General features: G+C 39.8%; 1 protein-coding gene across 10 annotated transcripts in view; it reads right to left on the bottom strand.

Moving 5' to 3' along the window:
• The window catches only part of mef2cb (myocyte enhancer factor 2cb), a 236,834-nt gene extending 229,814 nt beyond the window's left edge, over positions 1-7,020 (bottom strand). For 6 of the 10 annotated variants that reach the window (XM_078214798.1, XM_078214802.1, XM_078214808.1 and 3 more), the window contains exons 1-2: positions 6,839-7,020; positions 1,570-1,665 (exon numbers count right to left, since the gene is read on the bottom strand). The gene's annotated coding sequence lies outside the window, so the exon portion shown is untranslated. Of the gene's footprint in view, positions 1-1,569; positions 1,666-2,054; positions 2,451-6,838 lie in introns of those variants that run through there. The other 4 variants (XM_078214801.1, XM_078214806.1, XM_078214799.1 and 1 more) reach the window with 2 other exon arrangements.
• Positions 7,021-13,171: the final 6,151 nt, after the last annotated feature.

Genomic DNA, 13,171 nt, shown 5'->3' with positions numbered 1-13,171 from the left:
TCATATTTTGTTTTGATAATATAATGTTGAGCATGACCTTGTCTGACAGCACGTTGGCACTATTTCTGTAACTTGGCGTACAATGTAATGTATTCCAGCCATTAGTCTGATACTGTAAAAAAAAATCTACAGGGACCGAAGAACACAGAGAATAACTGGCCCCTTTTTCTACAACATGATTCCCCTCGCCTTGTTACGCTTGTAAAAATGGCCTTTTCTTACTAAACTATGGGGAAACGTTGCCAAATTCATTGCAATCTCGAGTTTTACCCCATTCAAATGCATGTAGGTTACTGTTCTAATGTTGTCATGGACCAAAACCAAGTCACTGTTAAACCACAGCTCCTTTGCACTCGCAATTAATTGCCTGAAATTTTGTGAGTGAGCACTTAGCATTGTAGAGAATGACTAGGAAACACGTTGAGATGATCTGGCAAAACAGACTTAATCTAAAAGTATGCATCGATAAACCAAAAGAATGGAAAGGTAACAAAGTTTAAAAAATAAACTTAGATCGGGATGAAACCTGAAATTAAGGGATAGATGTGTGGGCCAAATAGGAATGAAATTAGCGGTAGCTTGAAGAAAGAGTTACAGAATGAAAGTAGGGTTGTCCATGATGATGAGTTAGATGTAGATGCACTGAGAGACACCGAGGCTTTTGCATGGTTCAGTATATTGCGCAGCAGTGTGACTTGGAAAGGATCTCCACACATTCCACTGTCTGAGCGTTTCCTACTGCGCCAGGACTCCGGCTCCCTCTTACAACAATCCTGTTATATCAAACAGCTACTTGGAAATTAAAACAAGCAGCTTCTCCCAGGCGGCGTGGAATTCAAATTCTCTGGACAGCATCAACACAGGAAGTGCAAATCACTACAGATAAAGATTGGTCGTAATGGCAAAGTTGAGGAAATCGCAAATAAACAACCTCAGCCACAGATCCAACATAATTCAAGTAACATGACTCTCCCCGCCTAAGATGAAATGCAGAATGAAAGTGACGCTTTGAGTGCACGGAAAAGTATGTACAGCATCGTGTGTTCACTTTCAGAGTGAACTGCCATCGACCCATCACTACAAACTATTAAATGTAAAACTATAACAATCAGTAAAGCCAGATATGGTGTAAATTACGCTGTCATTGCAACTGCATTAGTCAGTAACGTGCAATCGTAAGCAGCAATGCTTGAAGTATTCAATGATCAAATGTACTGTATCAGAGCTTCTCCACAATATTACTTCACATAGAATTAAATCATTTCTAATGAATGATATCTACTGGCGCTCTGATTGCCATAGAGAGGAATCCCACCCGAAAATATTAATCACATCGTCTGACAATATTGCTGAAAGCACCCAATATAAAAGCTGTAAATTAAAAGTGAGAAAGAGCCATTGTCCATTCTGGCTTGGCATCTGTAGATACAGTATATTGCACACTAACTCCATTTTAGTCATTGTGTGATTTCTGTACTTTCACACGGACCGCACATGTCAAAACACAATCTAGAAACAAGAGAAAAGTCTACGCACAGCAGAATGGGGAGCAAAAAAAAAATCACTTACCGCACAAACCTCGACGATGCTGCGTCCCCGACCTCAATTTTCCCCCTCTTGAAGACGGATTAAAGTTACTTTAAAAGCTCCAACTTCTTTTGACACCTTGGATTAAAAGCAGAACGAGAGAGAATCGACCATGTTACAAAACACATCAGCCGGAGCAAAGCTCGTCATCATTCACCACCACAACAACACGTTTACGGGCCATGTGAACATTAAAGATTAAACAAAACCACGGCTGAAACAATGACAGAGAGAGTATTAACATTTAATTCCCTCCTCGGATTTGCACAGGGTAAGTTTTAAAGAGGTGGGGGGGGGGGGTGGGGGGAGAAGCCAATTTAAAACACAGCAACATGCACAGGCCGTAATTTGCTTGCCATATAGCTTGAAGCATTAAACAATTACTGATGTAAGTCTAGTCATTAAAAACTGCGCTACAATGTTGTTTTTTTTAAAAGAGAAAACAAGTTTATATTTTTTTTACTGACCAGTGAGCTGAAGACAAATCGACTGTGAGGGCTGAGATTTGTATACATTAATTGTTTTTTTTAAAAAAAAGACAATACTTTAAAAAGCTGACATATAGAGAGCTATAGATAGAGCCATTTCTGAGAGAGGGAGAGAGAGAGAAAGCCCTGCTCGCTTTAGTCAGTCTCCCTGTCTGTGTGTATCTGCTTCTATATTTAGCGGAGGAGCAGCTCCAGCGAGAGGGGGCGGGCCTGCGCTGCGCTCGTTCGCGTGGTGAACGCAACGTCACAAATGCGCGCCCGCGACCGCGCGCGGAGGGGGGGTGGGTGGGGGGGCGGGGCTGGACAGGAGCGAGCGGTGCGATGGCGTGGGCGAGCGGGCGCCCGCCTGCCTGCCTGGCGCTTGGATACTCTTCCGCCACGCCGTTGTTTGCAGCGTTTCCGCCCTCGTCGCCCACCTCAGAGGTAACCATCCGCTGACAAAATGAGTTCCAGGCCGGTTTCATGTTACTGGGGTGTGTCTTGGGGGGGGGGGGCGGCTTGGGAGTGGCCAGGTAGCATTTATGCCCCGTTATGGAATTGCTGCTATTATTAATGATACACACATATATGTATATTAAAACAAAACAACTGGCAGACTTTGGTTGTTGTTGTCGTCCAGCTTTGAATAATAAACTCGAGCTTCGCTTTTGACGGGATAGTGGGGATATATTTAGGGATAAGAATAAAATGTCAGCCCTCTCCCTGCCGGGCAAACGCCGAACCCATTGAGAGGCAGGGTGAACTTTTAGAGGGCGCAGGAAAGTGCCTTTTTTGATGTGTAAACAAGATTGCCGCCGGCCCGCTCGGGCAGCAACCCTCCTCCTCTTCGGCCCTCTCCACCCACCCTGCCTCAGTGTGCCCGGATTCGCTCCCCCACCCCATTGACGTCAGTGCCCAGGCTGTCAGTGCGCGCGGAGCTGTCAATCAAAGCCAAGTTGAGCAAGAAGCAGAGCGGCGCGCGGAGCTGGAGCTGCACCGCCGCTGCCGCAGCTCCAGCGCTCTGTCACAGCAGCAGCCTGTCACAGGCGATCAATCACTACACACTGTTACTTTTAATATCAGTGCAGCGCAGATTAAAGTTAAATGCAAGCAGACTCTCTCTCTTTCAACCCCCCCCCCCCCCCCGCCCGCCCCTCACTTCACCAAAAGAACCTGCCAAATGACGTACAGGGGGAGGTAGGCGTAAGAAGTTACTGTCAAAAAATAACCATTTCATTTATTTTAGTCCTTAGCAACTTTAGATGAGTCAGAGAACATCTCACCAATAGTTATCAATGGAGCAATTAAAAATGAAATTCTGATTTAACACTTGACAGGGTCCTGGGAATCTTCTCCACTTACTATTTTAATCAGCCTTTGATCTGCATGCTAAAGTACAATATTGTTTTTGCGAGGAACATGGTATTGTCCACTAACTTTCCTTATCCAACACATTTATTACAATCATTTGGTTTCGTGCAGTTTTTGGAAGACCTATAGTCACAAGAGCCCCACATCAATCACATTATCTGATAGTCCATGATAAATTCAGTGCTGTATTGTAAAACATTCTCGCCGTTTCTTTCAACCTCCCTCAACTCAACTTGATTTACTCGTTTTGTTTTATGTGAACTGCATTCCCACAATACGCAAGATGCAGCGATCGCCCACTTGCTTGTATGTATTAGCGAGCACGTCAGGTTTATAAATAGGGGTAAACAGAATAGTACGATAATGGCAAGAAAGCAGATAAAGTCTTCCTCTTAAAGCGCCACAAACCTAATTTAAAACAATAATAGTCACGATCAAATAACACATTTCTAAATGTCATGCAGTATTTAGTTGTATATTAAATATAAATGTGGTGAGAAAGGAAACGATTTGGCCTACAGCCGTTCGGAGTCAGTAAACATGTCTTATCGCTTAGAAGGTGCAATGTCAGACGAGTAAATCAAAGATACATTTTACGTTTCGGGCCTAAGCTTGAAATTAACTTCAGGACTGTTAACTGCGCCATAGCATTTGACGTGAATACAGAAGTAATAAATAATGTTGAAGTTGTAATCCTGGTATAAGCGTTTATCAGTTATATAACCTTCCGGAGTGGGGGGGGGGGGGAGCAGTCTACCACACATCCTGACAAACAGGATCTCATTTCTCTACAGTTCTTTGTATATCAGATGGCCAAACTAGGGAAGCTGGAAACAAATGGAAGGACAGATGACACGCGTATTGACACTGGCTGCTGTGAACAAAAAATCAGACCTAGAGAAATTATATTGAGGATAAAAAAATGGAAGTGCATCATGGTACACTGCATTCTTGAAGCATAAATAGGAGGGTCAATGGTCAGAGGGAAAAAATAAACTTAAACAAAACTGAAGGTTGTCCAGTTTGACCTAACATTCGAAGTCACATTTTATAATATTTTTGGAGCTGTTTCACCACACCAAGCACTATTGCTGTGTAGTGATTGAATAAGTAAAATCTAGCTAAAGTGCACAAAATTTAGAGAACTTCACTAGAATTTTTGGCAGTGTATTCCAGAGGGTTTTGGATGCTCCATGGTTAAATACATTTAAGGCAGACAGATTTTTGGTCTCTCAGGTGTTCAAAGGATATGGGGAGCAGACAGAAAAGTAGCGTTGAAACCCAAGATCAGCCATGATCATATTGAATGGCGGAACAGGCTCGACGGGCCATGTGGTCTACTCCTGATTTTATGTCTTGTGTATCCCACCAGTACACCCCTTTTCCATGACCATTGAACCCAATAGCTTGGTAGCTAATATACAATTTATGGTGATGGAGTCTAATCCAAAGTTTATAAAATGGATTTTAAACATATTTTGCAAGTCACACTTTGCAACTCTAATCATTTTTGCAAGGAAACTCAAAGAGCAGACTCTCTGGAACACTTTTGTATTCTGTTTTCTGATTCTGACATGCAAAGAAACACAAATAAAAAAGCCCTACATTTACAATGGTATTGTATAATCCTGTAATACAATATGTGTGTGTGTGGGAGGTCAAATGAGTTTGCAAACCTGTCTTTGGCATTGCTTATTTTTACTTATGTTATTGCTATTATTAATTTTATTAGTCATAGCATTATATAATGATTTGGCTACTTTGTAATCAAACTCAAAATCGCATGATAAATTCAGACCATCTGCCCAAAGGGAACGCGTAGAAAATATCTCAAAGAATAATTAAATGCCAATTGAAATAATAAAACCCCATCACATTTATGATTACTCTAAGGTACAATTTTTGTAAAAGATTAGAAATGCAGTCAGAAATTAGTCTCAGATTTGTAACATCAGCTTATGATTTGAAGCATTTTAAGAGTTCATAGATTTGAACTCAGCTTAAAGAAATCAGTGGGGCAGGTTGAAATACTTTTCTCTTTCATGTGACTTCACAATCAAGTTGATTGGCAGAAAGGGGGAAAATCCAGCCTGATGTAAGTTTGTTCAATTTAAAGAAGATTGGGTCTCAAGCTCATGTGCACCATCCAGTTGTTACAATATACCCCACTCAATTATTGACCTTGCAAGCAATGTTAACGTCCATGTAAGATGCAAGTTTTTGTATTCTAATCTCAATGACGGTTAAATTCCAATGACAGAATTGTAATGTTCCTTCCACGTCTGTCCTAAATTTCAACTATAAAGTAGTTGTTAGTCGATGTTGCACTGTAATTCAATGAAGTATCAATTTCTTATTTGCAATGAGTCTACAGAGCCTGGTGCTGCTGAAACCTACATTAGTAGCATGACCTAGAGGACAGCTGTAAATTATGTATGTCAAAGTCAAGATTATGTCAACCGGTTTTTGGAATTTGGACTATATCTGATTGATTTAAACAAATCACTGGTGATATCTTAACTGTTTCCATTTAATGAAATTAATCTTCTATACTAATAAATGAAAAGGGTAATTTGAGAAAAACAGTGAAACACAGGTTTTGAATGTACTGCAATGGCATCTACATATGATAACCAGCTGTTGGACTTACTCAGATCACAGATTAATATCACTATCTAGCCATATTGGCTTGGTGCATCTGTTACAACTGATTTAACTATGAAAATGAAAGTTTGCATTTACAGTAATCATATTCAATATAAATATGTGGTATTAAATGCTTGTTTGTGACTTCAAAGCTGGCCATACATAACACTTGTCTTATTTTAGGAACAGGTTAACAAAGTTAAAGGTCCATGGCGGCAGCATAAAAAAGGTTATGGTTTTATAAAGCACTTAAACTCTTTTTATTGAGTAAATACTAAAAATAATTCCACCTATAGTTTCACTGAGTAGGCTGATAACTACAAAAAGATTTACCTAGATGCTTCAAAAGGAAGCATGATCGATAATAACTAGTACAATATGCTTTACTCTTAAAATACAAGTATAACAAAAAGATTATTTTTACTGGAAGTCTAATTTAAACATGTTGTCACTTCATTAAAGACATATATATTATCAGTTTTTTTCTTAAACATAGTTCACTTGTTTCACATAGAAGCATTTTAAACAGTTTTCAAATTCTCCTTTGCTCGCCATGCACAATAAAACCCTCAAACTTTTAAGTATTTGTACTTTGCCGCAGCCACTTACACCATATTACTTAAAAGAAACACTACTTAAGAATATTTCACTTATTAGATATGCTATAACTGTCTTCTTTGCTTTTAGGTAATTTCTACACAATTGTTACAATGGAGTCTAAACATGGTAATTTTGATGTTTTGTCACTTTTTGGTCCAAAAACTCACCAATGTTCTCTTTCCTTCTTTCTATGCTCTGCAGCACCTGCTGCAGGCTCGGATGATCAAACACTGCAGGTAAAAAAGAAATCCTGAAGAAAAAGCCAGACCAGCTGGCTTTGAAGAGAAACCCCCCCTCTTCGGGATGAGCTTGCTTCGGTCTGTTTCTACACTGAAGACAGAGTCTTTTTCCCCTTTCGATGTTGACCTATAGTTGCATGATGCTTTGCACAAGTGGCTGGTTGCCCTGCATCCACCTGCTTCTGTCACTCTGGGGTAAATTTAGCCCTGGAAGGTATCACTAACAGGCAGACCTTTGTCAGTTCTGGCAAGAGAAATAGGAGTACTGCCCAAGTAAGCATGAACAGGGTTCAGATGGAAAAATGAAATCAGGAGTCTTATCCAAAAATCATTTTTTTGCCAATTAAATTACTTTCATATGCCAGAAAGTAATGTTTTACTTCTAACTGAACATTATTCTTACGGCAGTAAACTATATTTAGAAGCTAATACATTACAATTTGTAGGTTGACATAAGGTAACATTGCTTCCTAAGTTGGATTAGTTGCACAAAAAAGTTCTTCTCTGTCACAGTTTTTCCATTTTTAAAAAACTTGGAAAGTTTTGTCTTCAGAGTATTAATTGTTAGTCTGTTGTCGGAAACAAGTTGAAATTCATACAGTAATCTTCCATCACCAGCAGGTAAAGAGTTAAAATATTAATGTGAACCAAGCAGAAAGTAATATACCAAATCGATTGTAAGTATATTTGATAATGTTTCAATATTTGAACTGTACAGTTTATGACGTTTGTATTTTGTAAAGAGGTAGATTAAGGAGTAACCATTCAATAGTGATACAAATGTATTACAGCTACGAAACTTGAATAAAACCTGAGTTACATTATTTACGATACCAATCAATAAGTCATGCCAAATCTACTACTTTAAATTCTAAAGAAAAAATGTTTGGCTTATGAAAGAGACTAACGTCAAAGAAGAAAGAGAAAAGATGTGGTTTAAGATTTTCCCTTTTGTTTAAGTTCTCCTAAACACAGTGACGTTTCTTGTTTTGTATTTGCACAACAGGAAGAAAATGCTTCTAAGATACTATTACACTTAATGTCATAATAACGATTAACAATAAAGCATGTATCATTTATGAAAAGCAGCAATAAGGCTACCTGCAAGGTGCAAAGTAACAATAGATAATACAATGAATGGTGTTATGAATTATCACCTAGTGCTTTTAGCTCTCAAACTGGAGAACACTAAAGCGAACTTTGAACCAGATCACTCACATGTCTCTGTTTGTAAATTTGTCTACATTTGAAGGCACTGTAGCACCAGTGCAATTTCAGAGTTGCTCCATACAGCTGAGTGCACTATTATTAAACTGTGAGTCAAGAGCAGTTTTGTGTTCCATAGTCATGTTCACTAGGAACCAATCTATTACCGGACAAGCCCATTTCTACGTGACATTAAAATCAAACCCCATAATCTGTGGAAATGCAATGATGATACTTTTGGTCCAGAAGTAACAATTATACTGTAGCAAACCTCACATCAGTATAGCAATAACATAATTCTGGCAAGCACGGTGGCCATTACTAGCTCTGAGGTGCTCATGTCCAGCCAGTGCAAACACAATGATCTCATCAGTGCCTTTACCATTCAGAAGTTTTATTTTGAAGACTGTTACTCTAACAATGTCTCCCTTGTAGTTTTAAATGTGTAAACAATACTGTTTTTGAAATTGCCCAACTTCTTGCTTTGTGTTCAATACTGGGTCACAAAAATCCAGACACCAACGTTAATGCAGCCTTAAATGAGAATGATTTGACATGGTTAGTTACCTTTGTCAAAATATTATTTGGTAACAGATGCTGGTAATATTGACTCTTAACATTTCACTATCATTTATTTCAACATTGATTGAAATTAATATTAATTTCTGAATAATGATACAGATTTTGTGTTCAAATCATATACACTATATGACAAGGGAAATAACCAAACTAAGATTTTTATGCAGACACAAGAATATTTTCACCAAGTTGTGTTGCTGGAGCTAAGATATGGAAATTGTTGTTAGCATCCTGTCATCAGATTAACAAGTAACCCAAGCAATATTATTGACGGCCCCAAAGAACAAGCAATACAAGTATTACGTTTACCTCAATAAGTAATTCAAATAAATAATATTCAAAACTGCCTGATTGAGGAAATATACATCATACGACACTCAAATAAAAATGTCCCACTTCTTTAGAGTTTATGATCTTCTGTTCCAGCATGACCATATTAGCAAAAACAATGAGAAATGTATGCAAGATACTGACATGTTAAGCCAAATTAAGCTGGTAAGATTTTACTTACACGTTGCCTTTCTGTTTAACCCTGATATTCAACCACCATGTTTGATGGAGGTGACGGGGGTCTCGCCTGCTGGCTGGAGAGCCAGCGAGAACCCTGCTTCACCTTCTTTTGAGAAAGCCCACTATATTAAATGTCACTCGGACAGTTACCTGGACATTGGCAGACCATCCCCAGGATCAAGGACCCTGGGGGCAAATTACCTGTCGAGAGGTGCCAGCCAGTCAGAGGCCAGTAGATCTATTGAATGGCAGTGGTTGATGCCAGTATGAAAGCTATCTAAGGCTCAGGATCACAGAGCATATGTGAGTAAAGGGAGGAGTTTCATGGGGTGGAGGTCATGGGAGTGGGAGAGGGGGATTAGCATCAAGGGCCATTATTTACCTCTTAACACATCTGCAAAGTGTATTTTGTTATCTGCATTGTTAAAAATGTTATATGTGTGCAGGTTGTGTTGCAGCAACTTTAAAAGTAAGGCTTTAATAACATCACAATTCCAGCTGAATTTTGAATTCCCAACTCAAGTGCAATGGGTCTTGGGGGAAAAAAAGCCAAATGGTTACTATTACGATCATTGCATCATATCACTCTCCACTTCATATTGTCAAAGAATTTCAGGGGCTTTCCAAAGAAGGCAAGCCTAGTGCACAAGGACAATATGGATGGAGATGAATAAGGAAAGTGTGTTCATAGCTTACCACCTCAGTTGTTTCTGCCTTCATAAGAAAGATAGAAGAGGCACAAAGATGGCTGTTGTCAGTGCTGCACCTGGGTTCACTTAGACTGAACGATCTGAGGGGGGCACGCAGTAAAGTAAGACAGAGTTTTGAAAAAGTAATATTCCTTTAAAGTTGGCCAAATCACCTTCATACATGGATGTCTTCTAATTGATGTTTTCCAACAGACCTGCAGTTCACATGTATTCCCATTCTAGTATTGAGGCCTAGAATCCAGCTGAGAGGTGGGGTTAGGGATAATCCTGCACTGGATATGTAGTTGGACAAAAGACCCTGCCCCTTGAGTTTCGGCATATTGTGAAAAAGACCTGGAGGGCATTGCAGCTGTCTTCTAGGAAAGCAGGAAGGGAAGAAATTGGGTCTAAATGTGAATATTATAATTCAACCGCCTTTGCTGACCACTTTTCAGAACACTTCTGAGCAGTCTGCAATTCTGACCCCGAGCTTCTAGCCACCGTCATTTTAATTCATCACCTTGCTGTCACATTGACCTCTCTGTCTTCAGCCTTCTTCAATGTTTCAATGAAGCTCAAGGCAAGCTTGAGGAAGAGCACCTCATAGTCATCATCAAAGAGTCAACACAACACAGAAGGAGACCATTGAGTTTATGTCAGTTCTCTGTTGGAGCGTCCTCCAGTCAGTTACATTTCCCCACTCCATCTCTGCAGTCCTGGAAGTTTATTCCCTTCATAGTGCCCATCCAATTTCCTTTTGAAGTCATTCATTGTCTCCGCTTCTGCCACCCTCATAGGCAGCAAGTTCCAAGTCATTACCAATCACTAGGTAAAAAATATCTTCCACTCCAACTCTTGCCAACATCTCAGATCTGTATCCCTTAGTCCTGTACCATCAGATAGTATGGCATTTTCTTTATCTACCTTATTTGAATCTTTCTTAATCTTCTACACCTCTATTAGATCTCTTCTCAATATCCTTTGCTCAAAGGACAACCCCAGCATGTCCCACCTAACCTTGTAGTTAAAATCCTCATCCCTGGAAATGTTCTAATAAATCGCCTCTTCACCCAGTCAATGACACTCACATCCTACCTAAAGGTTGGTGACTGGAACTGAACATGGTATTCCAATTATGGCTTAATCAGAGCTTTACAAATGTTCAGCATAACCTCCCTGCTTTTGTACTCAATATCTTTACTCATGAAATGGAAGAACTCATGCTCTTTTCTAACCACTCTCTTATTATGTCCTACCACCTTTAAAGATCTTCCAATTAGAAGCCTTGCGAACTCAACATTGACTTCAACAGTTTAATACTGCAATCTCTATCCCCAATTTGTTTCAATTCTCTTTGCAGGCTTTGGCTTTACTCTTGTTTTTGCTTTTGGACAGCAGCTATTCATCATTCTGCTTTTCATATCTCCTGGAGACACATCAAACCTTTCTTTACTTGTCCTATTGCCACTCCCTTTGGGCTCACTGCTTTTGCCATTAAAGATCTCCTGATTTTCATCCTCTCTCAGATCTTTCTTTCTGTTCCTTTTCCACTTCCCTCTTACACTTGCTTAAACCTATTACATTTCTAACCTTTTCCAATTCTGATGAGATAATTTAAAACATTTTTAAACTCCACCCCTTAAGTTATAAAGCCAATGCTCAGAGTGGACCCGGCAAACCCAAATCCATTCCTTGCTTGCTCCAAAAACCAATTCAAATTCCAATTGAATCCACAAAACAGACAAATAAGATCAAAGCTAACAAGGTAATGTATTGCACCTATCTTGGGCTTGATCTGATGCTTGATCTTCGCTAAAAGGCTGAGAAGCGATTAGAGATCATTGAAATGAAACATTAGGCGTAATCCTTTGAAGACAATCAGGATCTCGGACCCCATCTGGAGAGTCAGCAAGAGCCCCACCTCGTTTCAGGAAGCCAGCTGTATCTTGTTCCACAAGTCACTTGACAAGCCAGTGACAGGTCTTCGTCACAGACTCTGGGGCTGGAAGAGCTGCTGCATTGGATCAAGGAGGGACCCAGGCATAGGTGGGAAGGGGTTCACATTAATGAGGGAGGGGAGTATCGCAAGGGTGTGCGGATCTCTGATACATCCTGATACTGGGTCCAAAATTAGGCACTGAGTACCTTTGAAAGATGATCCCACCTCCACGCCCCAATCACCCCCAGGAGCCTATGGGCTTGCTTGGATAGAGAGATCCCCTTCCCCGCCACCAGAGCTAGCAATATGAGGCCCTTAAATGGGCATTAATTGCCTCAATTGGTGCAGGATGTGAAGGCCTTGATGTGATGGATTTTATAGGGGTGGGGGCAGGATGGTGGTGGAGTCCCTACCTACTACACTCCCACCACCATACTCACCACAGGGAATGGCACAAGATTCCACCTGTTAACTCTGTTTCCCTCTTCACAGATGCTGGCTGTGTAGTTCCAGCATTCCTGTTTTTGATTTGGATTTCCAGCATCAACAGTATTTTGCTTTTGATTCAATCTTGTTTTTTTGTGAATAGAACTCTGAATGTAAGAAATAACCTCTGCTCTTGGTTTCTGACTGCAGTTAGTTTTCTCTCAGTCCAGCTGCAATGATGAGCTCTTTATGTCATTGTAGATTGGCTCCTTTGTTATATAACAGACTAGTTGGGCAACACACCCTTACACCTCCTGCACAGCCCTTGATTTTCACAGGAATCCAATGCATTTGGACAGGAAACCAATGTAACGATATATTGGAATCAATGACAGAATAACAAATGAGAAAAATAACTGGTTGAAGTGAAACTTTTCTACAATGTGAATCAAATACTGGAATGCATCTGGAAAGCATTTAATGATACGATTATTTAAATCCTTCCATAACTGGTGAACACACATTTGGCATGTTTTACATTTTATGCTGCTCTGCTTTCAAAAGGTTGTGGTGGGGAGGTGTTTCCACAAACAAGATATTTGAGGATTTAGAACTAAGTTGGTTAGGCCGACTTACCAAACTGAAATTGTTTTACTGGCAGAGAGAAGATTTAGAGGACAATAACCCAGGTCTTTAAAATACTGAAAATTTCCTACACTACAGTACTAGAGTGCCCGCACTTCCAAAATACTTAACTGGCTTGGAAGCACTTTGGAATGCCCTGCCATCATAAAAGTTCCTATATAAATGTAAATGTTTTTTTGAAGAACATGGGTAATGATGAAGTAAAAATGTTGCATCATTTATTAAGTGATTATGGAACTAGAAGATACATATAAAATTGCTAAGCCT

The sequence above is a fragment of the Mustelus asterias genome, chromosome 6 (assembly GCF_964213995.1).
Source record: "Mustelus asterias chromosome 6, sMusAst1.hap1.1, whole genome shotgun sequence".
Lineage (NCBI taxonomy): Eukaryota > Metazoa > Chordata > Chondrichthyes > Carcharhiniformes > Triakidae > Mustelus > Mustelus asterias.
The sequence above is the reverse complement of the archived record's forward strand: the minus strand, read 5'-3'. Positions and strand labels throughout refer to the sequence as shown.